The sequence below is a fragment of the Rhinolophus sinicus genome, chromosome 16 (genome assembly GCF_057876585.1).
Source record: "Rhinolophus sinicus isolate RSI-liver-muscle chromosome 16, RSI-T2T, whole genome shotgun sequence".
Taxonomy (NCBI): domain Eukaryota; kingdom Metazoa; phylum Chordata; class Mammalia; order Chiroptera; family Rhinolophidae; genus Rhinolophus; species Rhinolophus sinicus.
In genome coordinates this window covers 24,664,837-24,675,712 of record NC_142516.1, presented here as the reverse complement: position 1 = coordinate 24,675,712, position 10,876 = coordinate 24,664,837, and the positions used below count along the sequence as shown (strand labels likewise).

At 38.9% G+C, this 10,876-nt stretch overlaps 1 pseudogene across 1 annotated transcript in view; it reads right to left on the bottom strand.

Moving 5' to 3' along the window:
• Positions 1–4,785: 4,785 nt before the first annotated feature.
• Positions 4,786–10,876, bottom strand: part of LOC109448655 (uncharacterized) — a 37,221-nt pseudogene continuing 31,130 nt past the window's right edge. The window contains exon 3 of the transcript XR_016019484.1: positions 4,786–6,465. The product of XR_016019484.1 is annotated as an uncharacterized LOC109448655 (transcript). The remainder of the gene's footprint in view (positions 6,466–10,876) is intronic.

Sequence of the window (10,876 nt, the reverse complement as noted above, 5' to 3'; positions counted from 1 at the left end):
TTTTGGTTATAAAAGCAAAGAGACTGAGCGCTGAGGCCCCTGGGCTCTCTCTGGACTCTTTGCAATCTTCTTTCTCCCTGGACTAGGAGTGAGAGAGACCTGGGGCTACCGCCTCCTTGGGAAGGACCTTTGTTTCCTGATGTGGAACCAGAGTGGAGCCCAGGAGGAGACCACAAGGCCTCCCTAAGCTGGCAAAAGGCTTTCTTGCAGTTCCATAGCAGATGACATTAGGACATGAGCGTTAAGAGAAATTATCCAAAACATGATCAATTCAAGAGAGTACAATCTGTCCTTTCAATGTCATACTGAACTGCTGTTTAACAGGCCTATCCAAGAATTATTTGATGTGTCATGAGAAGGTACCATTCTATGAACATGCTATTTACTACTAATTAAGACTCAGACTCAATAACATTGCCTTTTAACTTATAGATTTATGACTTGTAGAGATGCAGATGATTTCTGATAAGTAGATAAGATAAACCCAAAGGTTTTGGTTTTGTTGCCCTGTGGGACATTAAAGCAACTTTGTATCTAACCCAGTGATCTTATTCTGACATTTCTTTTTAAATATAGATTAGAATTTATACTTTGACAGAGACCGGAGACCAATCAGTGATAAGGAGAATTCCTTTCCCTGGCCTTGTCCTCCGGCATTTATGTCCCTTGGGAACCTCAAAGGGGAGTGGCTGTGGCAAGAATAGATTTCAGTGTATGGGATCTTAGGTTCTGGCCAAATACCCCTCCATGTCTTCGAATCAAGACCAGAAGTGACATATTGTAAAAAGCAGAAGTTTAAAATCAAATTATGTGCAACAAAATGCATAAATTAGTATTGGATAATAACCCAAAATATGGAATAAATATCCATGAGTTCATACTGATATAAATAAATGATTGAAGAAATAAGTAAGTGGGGAAGAAGAGAAAAATCTCCTGTGCAGAAAAATCCCAAATAACTTATATAGACCCTCTGCCCTTAAGGAGGGGGGAGCATAATTCCCCCCTCCTTAAATCTCTTAATTGTGACAAATGTACCAGACTAATGGATAATACTAATAACAGGAGAAACTGTGGGGTATACAGAATCTCTGTATTAGTTTCACGATGTTTCATAACACCACATACAGATTTAAAAAAAAAAAAATCAAATTGAATCCCAATTCCACAGCTTATTGACTGTAACCTTCGATAAGTCATTTAACCTTTCTAAGTCTCATCCATAAAATGATGATAATATTACCTGCCTCACAAGATTGTAATAAGGCTGACAAGCGAAAGTACCTGGTTCTCTCCATCTTCACTTTAGGGCTATTCAAAGGCACTTGAATGAACCTGGAAGGTGTGGGGTGGTAATGCACTCTCATTTGCCTGGAAACCAATCTCCAATGCATCTTCTTGAGACACTCTTTCGCAGTGCCAGGTAATGAGCCCAGCCAGCATAAAGCTAAATAAATGTAACCTCAGCAATTTCAAAAATACATCTCCAATGCCCTCCCAGTCTCGCGTTCTTGGTCTCCAAAGAAGGAAGGATGGTGTGGAAAATGTGGTTGAGTTTGTCTGGGCTTGCAAAGAAGAACAAAGCTTGAGTGTGGTATGTGGGGAAGGGAGCCTGGCCTCAGAATAAGCCTGAGGGGCTTTGGAGGGTGATTAGCTAAAGAGAGGAGCCAAGCTTCTCCCCTAGAAGCTTCTGTTTGGATAGGGTAGTCACACAGTCCACATGGGGCCTGGAGCTCAGGGATCAGGCCGCTAGGCAGAGCTGGGGTGCTCCCTGGCATGCCTCTCTGGACCATGAACTGGGCTTGGGAGGATGTGGGACTTTGATAAGCTGTCCCTTACAATCTGTCCCTTTTTCTTATCCTGTTATTGTTAATGTGTTTGTGTGTGCAATCGGTTTCTCATTGCACATTTTAAGGAAGTTTGGCTGTGGTGAACTGTTCAATTGGATCTGCTTTCCTCTAAAAAGGCTCCTGTGTTAGGTCGGCATCATCATTTTCACGGTTTTGTTCATCAGGATTCAAACCACCAGATGCTTTCTAAGAAAGGGAGTTCTACTTGCACATGCCTGTTTTATCAGAGAGCTACACCAGAGGGCAGTGTGGGTGCTCTGTTTTGGAGACGCCCTTTGTTCCTAGAGTGTACAGCTGAGTAATGGGTATTCTCCTGGTGTTTTCCTGAGTAATGAAAGAGGAAGGGAGGTATATTCATTTTCTATTGCTAGTGTAACAAATTACCACAAGCTTACAACACCCATGTATTAGCTCACAGCTCTGTAGGTCAGATGTCAATTGCTTTCACAATCACAGATAGGAGGCAACAACAGGTGTGGCTGGTGGTGAGGTGTGATCCAGGAAACTTAAGTCTTTTACATTTGAGCCATAAACTTGGCTAGTGAACTTTCTCTGGCTACAGCCACTTTAGTCCAGGAAAAGAAAAGGACAGGATTCACCGGGTTTGTGAAGAGCACCCGAGAGCCACTGAAACGGGATTCTGCTAGGTTTACAAACTTCCCTGGGTGTTCCTGAAATTGGACTTCAGATCCAAGTTTCATTTCCTGTGACAGGAGAGCTGGGACGGTATTCGATTCAACAATACTGAAATTTTTCTAACTCTCAAACAAATTTAAAAGCCCCTCCTGACTCTAGAATTTTTCTTCTGAGGTCTAGACCCCCTTCAGGCTGCTCTTTAACTGTTCTCTTTTGCAAGTTTCCCTGGGAGGAAATGAACCTTTCAGGGCTTCAAAATGAACAATCAACCAAAATCCTCCCTCCACTTTTGTTGCTGTTGCAATAGACCCATCGATGTTACGCTAAATGGAGAACCGCAAAGCAGAACTGGGTTTAGCTGTACTGTCCCATCGTATAAGACAGAGAAACTGAAGCCTGTGTTTTCTTATTTTCTCAAATACGCTGCATTTTCCATTTTAGAGAATAGAAGCAGTTGAAGACAGGTCTGTGTTCTCTCTTGACTAGAGACATTCTTTTTTCTTTACAAACTTTGTTAACCAATTAGGAATCTTCACTTACTTCTTACTTGGTATTTAAGATACATAGGGTTTTGCTGTTCAAATATGGTGAAGAAACATGTGCATTTAAGTAGTATACTTGGTTCCAAGATGTGAGGAGATGCTGGAAACCTCTACAGACTCCTTGGGATCCCAGCTGCCAAGCAGTCACAAGAGAAAGAGTGTGCGAATGGGCTCTTCAAAGAAAATAGCAAATGCTCCTCTTTCTTCTGCTTCTCTCCCTGACAGTCCTGCAAATAAGATACGGTTGTTAATCTATAACAGGAAGGGGATGCTAAATCTGGTGGACAGTACAGAAGATGCTACAATGAGGGAAAACTCTGTGGGGAACGGCTTGTTACTTGAGTTGACTTTGAGACACTTCATTGCCTACGTCTGTTCTGCCAGCTGGCTTCACAGGGACCATAAAGCCTCCAAAAATACTTTGTGTAAGATTGTGTGTGTCTTCATTAATTTACCCGGGTGACTTCAGGTGGGGCATCACTCCACAAGGAGAAGTCGGGTCCCAGCACAGACATCGAGTCACGCTCATGGAATCACCAATGCCCACATTGTCACAGAAATCCGCTCACCCACTGCTTCCTTTTTGGCAGCCTTCCCTCGGCTCAGGGTGCACCCTACTCCCCTATCAAAGCTGACTTTGTGTTTCTCACTTTTATCAGCACATTTCCATTCAGCAGCCAGGCTGTCCTGGACCAATGGCACTGTCTAGTCAATATGCCTAGCACATAGCAGGCACTTAAAATTCATTAGCTGAATCCAACATGTCCTCCTTGACTTCCAAATTAACATTTTCTCTCAGCTGGATGGGATGGCTTCCTTCCCCAATTGAGATGCAGTTTTCTCTGACTCTGTACCAGGACTGGCCATATGAGTAAAGAAGATAAACTATCCCCACTTTCAAAGACATTGCCCCAACTGGTGTTACATACTTGTAAAGATCCTAGGCATTCATTTTTCTAAACCTGCATTAAGAATAGTTACACATTAAGCTGGTGCTCCTCGGTTCCAAATGGACATTGGGCTTATTTAGGGCCTTTCTGACAAACAAATTGTCAAAGCATATGGCTATTTTCTTTACTGATACCACAGTTTCTCTTCTACAGATTGACACCAGAGAAAACACTTTAAACCTCTGGACCCATGAGAGACCTGAGGAGCGGAGAGAAGGGAGAAGAAAAGGCCAAAAGGGAGATAGAATATACTAGAAAAAAGTGAGACTATGCTGAGAAATAATCCCAAAGCATAAGAATGCCAGGTATAAGATAACAGTCTTGCCTTTCAAAATTAGAATAACCTAAATGTCCAATATTAGAGGAATGATTAGGTAAAGTATAATCTATTCATACAACGTGCAGGCATCAAATGTTTACTTTGAAGAATGTGTCACAGCAAAGGAAAAGTTTATGGAATGATAGTGAAAAAAAGCAAAACAAAACTATATTGTGCTGTAATCTACTTATCAATTTATGTGTATGTACCGTGTTTCCCCGAAAATAAGACCTAGCTGGACAATCAGCTCTAATGCGTCTTTTGGAGCAAAAATTAATATAAGACTCGCTCTTGTTTTACTATAAGACCAAGTATTATATTAATTTTTGCTCAAAAAGATGCATTAAAGCTGATTGTCCGTCTTGAGAGTATGATGCTAAGCGAAATAAGTCAGACAGAAAAAGCAGAGAACCATATGATTTCACTGATATGTGGTATATAAACCAAAAACAACAAGAGAACAAGATAAACAAATGAGAAACAAAAACTCATAGACACAGACAATAGTTTAATGGTTACCAGAGGGTAAGGGGGGCGGGGGGTGGGAGATGAGGGTAAGGGGGATCAAATATATGGTGATGGAAGGAGAACTGACTCTGGGTGGTGAACACACAATGGGATTTATAGATGATGTAATACAGAATTGTACCCCTGAAATCTATGTAATTTTACTACAATTGTCACCCCAATAAATTAAAAAAAAAAAAAAAAAGCTGATTGTCCGGCTAGGTCTTATTTTCGGGGAAACAGGGTACCACTGTTAGACTGAGGGAAAAGTAAGGGTGGAGGGGAGGTCAAGTGAATAATAGTACCCTAAAGAGCACTGACATCCATGGAAGGAGTGCCTTCAAAGGAGATAGAAAAGACAAAGCAAAGACGCCATGAAAAGGAGTGAACCAAGAGAGCTTGAGGTCCTAGAAGCTGGGAGAAGATGACACGTTCAAGGTGTCAGGCATTTTACATATATTACTACACTTAGTCCTCACCAAGAGTGGGTGACCCCATTCTAGCCATTTGTGTGATGAGCAAATTTTGAGCAAAGTTTCAAGAGGAGCTGAGCAAGCTGGACAAGATCTCAGGATAAGGGAGAGATAGGATTTGAGCTGAGTTCTGCCTCTTAAGCAAAGCCCATGCTCTCTGCTTTACCCCAGGCTTCCTCCCTGCCATATTAAAACTTTCTTCTAAATGCACTTGTATATGACGTCATGATTTAGAGGGATCAGTCAGTTGCATTTCCTATTCAATGAGTACACTTCTGATACAAGGAAGGACAGAGGTAGGAGGGAAGCGTAAGACAATGGACCCCAGGGTGATCAATTAGTATGGGAATTGCAAACTGCATTGCTTACAGGGCAGGTAAGGCAGAAGGGGAAGCACTGTGGCAACCTGGAGCATGCAGACACTGTCTAAAGGGGGCAGGAATCCAGGAATCTCACGGGCTGACATCAGCTATTCCAATTTGTTGAGAGACACCAGATATCTGGATTTGATCTTTCTCCATGAAATTTTCCATTTTTAAAAGTGGGGAGCTAAATGAAAACATTGTTAAACACTATGCAAACAAAACAATTCTGTGGAGGAGATTGAGCCCAGGTTTAGGCCACTGTCGTTGTATCTCTCCGAAGGTAATTTGTCTTCAGGAGCTACACCTTCATGTAGAGCCAATCCTCGCAGGCTAAGAGGAAATCCCCGAGCAGGGCTTGGGTGGAGGTGCTCCTCTTTCCATCTTCCTTCCCCAGCTTCTCTCATTGGGCCCATCACTCAGTTTTCCATGATGAATTCTTTGTTGGGTTCTGTTCCATGGAGTTAAAGGAGCACGGAATGTCTTTCAGCTCAGCCCTTCCTTTCTAGGAAAATAAATGGCTAGTTCCCTGGAGTTGGGGATTTTTTTATGCAATGAATTTCCTCTTTTGAGATTTATGGCAGTAGCTTTGTGAGAGATTTGTAGTAAGTAGTGTTCGGGCTGTAGGTCTTAAATCCTCAATGCCACAGTCATAACTCTCCAGGAAGGAAATGATAAAAGATCACAGTAGCTAATATTGCATTATGATGATACTGTCTCCGCAGAAATGATTGCCGTCTTGCTACTGCTGTCTTACTTAGGAAACGTGAGCTCTTCAAATGTGCTTGAGATATCTATCTTGGTGGTGCTTTGTGAGATCCAGAACCTACAGGTGAAGAGAGCAAACATTTACTGAGTGTCTTCCGCTCCCCTTTTCACTAAGGATCAAAGAAATGAATGTTCCCAAGGTCTCCATCTGTAAAACCTCTCTGGTTCCAAAGCAGATCTTGTCTACCACAACACATGGAATATATTTTTATATATAAGAGAATGTCCAATGAATCAAGGTTGATAGGAGAAAATGGTGAAATATTCTTATCTTTTTAGGTTTAACCTGAATCTGTTTCACTTTTAGATTTAGTGTGTAGTGTATGGGAAGCACAGGAGATAAACAGTCTAAATGACACCATGAGGAAACAATCAGACAAACCCAGACTATGGAATAAAGACAATCATCCCAGTCACTTCGAAAAGCCAATGTCATCGTGAAAAATGTTGGGGTACTCGTCTAGATTAGAAGAGATTGAAAGGACAAATTAACAAATGCAATATATAAACCTTGGACCCTGATTCCAATTTTGGGAGCAATTGACAAAATGTGAATATGGGCTAGATGTTAGATGATTTTAGAGATTATTATTAGTTATCTTAAGTAGGATAATGGTACTGTGGTTATGCAGGAAAACAAACTTATTCTTAGGAGATATGTGCTGAAATACTTAGGAGTAAAGCATCATGATGTCTGCCCTTTAATTTCAAATGACTAAGAAAAAAATTAAATAGGTGTAAAATATTATCAATTGCTGAATCTAGGTGGTGAGTATGTAGGTATTATTACACTATTCTTTTAACTTTTCTGTGCATTTAAATTTTTCACAGTATAGCCACGGGGATACGAAAGTCAATTTGGGGAATGTAATCAATAATGTAAAGATTTTGCAGAGTATCAGATGGAAACTTGTCTCATTAGGGAGACCACCTCAGGGATGATGTAGATGCCTGATCACTGCACTGTACACCTGAAGCTGAAGCTGAACAATAATAAATGTCAACTACAATTTTGTACATATATATATATTTTTTTCACTATATATATATATATATATATATAGTCACAAGAAGTGGAGTACAGGATTAGGAATAGAGACAGTGGAAATGTAATGGCTGTGTGCGATGTCAGAGGGGTAGTGGATGAGGGGAGGGGGGTTATCACTGTGTGAGGGATATAAATGATAAATTTCTAACTATTACATTGGTTGTACACCTGAAACTAACTAACTAACTAAATAAATAAATAAATAAATAAATTTTTCATGGTGTAAAGTGAACATACACAAATAAAAAACTTGATTAAGCTGCCTCAGAATGATGGCGAGGGGGCTTCCCTGAATAAGGTCAAAGCATTTTGTAATTCCGTTAGAAGATCAAAACTATGGACAAGCTTACATAGCTTAGACTATATGTTCATTGTAATAAATATAAAAAATACTTTAAAAGGATAGATGTACATAACTATAGCCATGTAAAACACTATTTGCAGGTGGACATGAACTAGAAATGTATCTATTAGGTTAGTGATTTATTTTTTCAAAATTACTCTTGCTGTATTATCTTTTCCATTAACATAGTCTCATAAAGTAAGCTCATAAATCAAGATGGAAAAAAATCATAACTCTTTTGCTCTGGTGTTTAGTTACAGATGAATATTTTTCTTTTAAGAGCTATTCTTGAAGCCCAACGAAAAGAAATACTCTATTTTTATCATCAGTAAATACATTGAGTTTATTGTATTACTAATAACAAATCATTGTGGAAACCTCAGCTTCACAATTCTAGAGTGGTTAAAAAGATCTGGGAAATATAACAATAAGTGAAATTAAATAATTAAAAATTCAAAACAGCTTCAGAAAGTTAAAAGTTGGTTCATGAATGCCCAAACAAATAGTTTCATCTAAATTATAAGAAAAACCATCTAAAAGAGTGATCAGCAAATATAGGGTGGCCCCTTGTTTTTTGTAAATAAAGTTTTATTGGAACACAGCCATGCTCATTCATTTATATATTGTCTGTGGCTGCTTTCATGCCACAATAGCAGTTAAGTGGTTTCAACAGAGACGGTGTGGCATGCAAATCCTAAAATATCACTATCTAGTCCAAAAAATATTTTGCCCAGTCCTAGTCTCAAAGAATATATGTATGTAAAAAAGGATTAAATGAAAACATGGAAAAACAAAGTTGATTCATTATGGTGGAAGTATTATGATTTTTTATTCATATTTTTAACATTTACATTATGGTTATAATGTGGTTTGTTCATTAAATAAGTGTTTTTAAGAAAAACTAATTGAATGAGTCTTATTACTGCTTTTACAGTGTGTGAAATTGTGAGGAGGGAAGCCAATAGCAAATACATATTATATAGTTATTAAAGCCTCACATGGAAATTCTAATTCTTACGGTTGCGCCAAAGAAAAGCAGAAATACAGAGGGAGAAGGATTATCAAGGTAATTCTCACAGGATTGTTCATAATAACAAAATAGTGGAAATAGGGTAACCATTAAATAAATGATGGTGTCTATATCGTGAAATATTATACAACCATAAAAATGATACTTTAAAAAAGGATTTATTACTTTTGTAATTAGAAAAAAATATTTTTAAAGGATGAGGTAATTTTCACTGACAATGAAAAATGTTCATGATAGTGGTATTTAAGAAATAAATTACAGAACATTTCAAAATATCTATTTACAAGCATTATCTTCATAAAAATATCTGGAAAATATAAACTATATCAACAGTAGTTTAGGAATGATAGTTGGGAGGACTTTTCTTTCTTCTTAATAGAATTCTAGAGTATTTAATTTTTTTATGATCATGTATAACAAGAGAAAAAAATATATATATATATCCATATTTTAAAATAATACTTATTAAAATTTTTAAATGACCTAGTTAAATGTGTATGAAAACTAAATACAAAATTACAGAGAGAATATGATCTCTAGTTCAGGAATAAAATGTATACAAGAAAAAGTCAAAATATTAAGTGTTGCTTCTGGGTGATAGTGTTGTTTCTAGGTGATAGCATTGTGGATGATTTTTACCTTATCTTTTTTTATACTTTTCTCTATCTCCCTGATCTTTCTACAATGAACATATACAACTTGGATAATCCAGAAAAAATCTTAAAGTAAGAATTTGTTAAAATAACTTTTAAAGGAAAAGAAAATTATTACAGCTACTGCCAATCCATATTACCTGACTTTTGAATCTCTTTCTCTCTCTGTCTCTCTCTCACACACACACGCACATGCATGTGTGCAGTAATTCCTGACAATAATGAGTTCTACTATTGTAGCTCTAATTCCTTTAGTGACCCACCCATCCACACAAATCCACACAAACTCAGGCAAACAAGTAGACCACTGTCCCTGAGATTTGTCCAAAGCACCGTTCTCTACTTCTTCTGGTCCACCCTTCCTTACTTTTCCTCCTTCCCTATGTCTTTAAGGCTCATCTGTCTCTACATCTCAGTAAATGATACTTCTGGCCTATTATGCTCTTTTAACAAGTTCAGGGAAGATTTTAGCCTCCACCCTCTTCCATGATTCTGTTAGTCTCCATCCGGAAGTTTACCATAAAGTCTCAGAGAGGAGACAATTTTCATTTTTGGACCCATCCTCACCTCAGGATCCAGGCAATTTAGGTGGCCATTCCTCCCCCACCCTGCCTGGGCAGGGGGAATTGAACAGTTTACATAGGCAGCTTCTTTGAACCAGTCTCCCTCAACTTGCTGGGTGGGTCAGATTTTGCAACCTAAACTATGTGCTGCAATGATATAGGATAAAAAGAAAAGAGAATGATTAGAAAAAAACAAAGGAAAGAAGCACAAATTGAAGAGCAGAGCTTCATTTTTAAGTGACCAGTTTAAGGAAGGAGATGAGTTTTCTGCCTGACTTTGATTGTCCAGGTCTAGGCTGGGCTCAGGGGAGCACCCGGAGGAGGCAGAACAGAAGGCTCACTGCATATGGGACTTGAGCTCTCAGTATTCAGGTCCTCCCTAGACCTGTGTGTGTTGCCATGGGCTTGACATGTTACAGGTGGCTATCTTGGGTTTAAATATTCTGCCCCCTATCTTGACTCCACAAGTCAATTAAGACTTCTTTGGAGGAGTGGGTCTGCCCTGCCTCACTAGGCTGGAAACAAAGGGCTCAGCTCCGTGAGGGGAATGTGGTCAGCCCTCTCTCTCAGCTCACTAAGCAACCTGTTGACAAGCTTATAATTACCAGAACTGTGCGCTACACAATGAATGTTCTTGGGGATTTTAATGATCGAAGTGAATGACCAAGCTTCAACATTTGGAACCATGCTTGAGAAGAATAATTGCTTTAAAGTGTTTCATAAATTGTTGCTAGGAGATCACATCAAGATGGGCCTTTTTACTTACAACTTGAAGTTCAACTGGCAGGAAATTCTCCCATTCAAAATATTATAGATAGGCAAACATAACAAT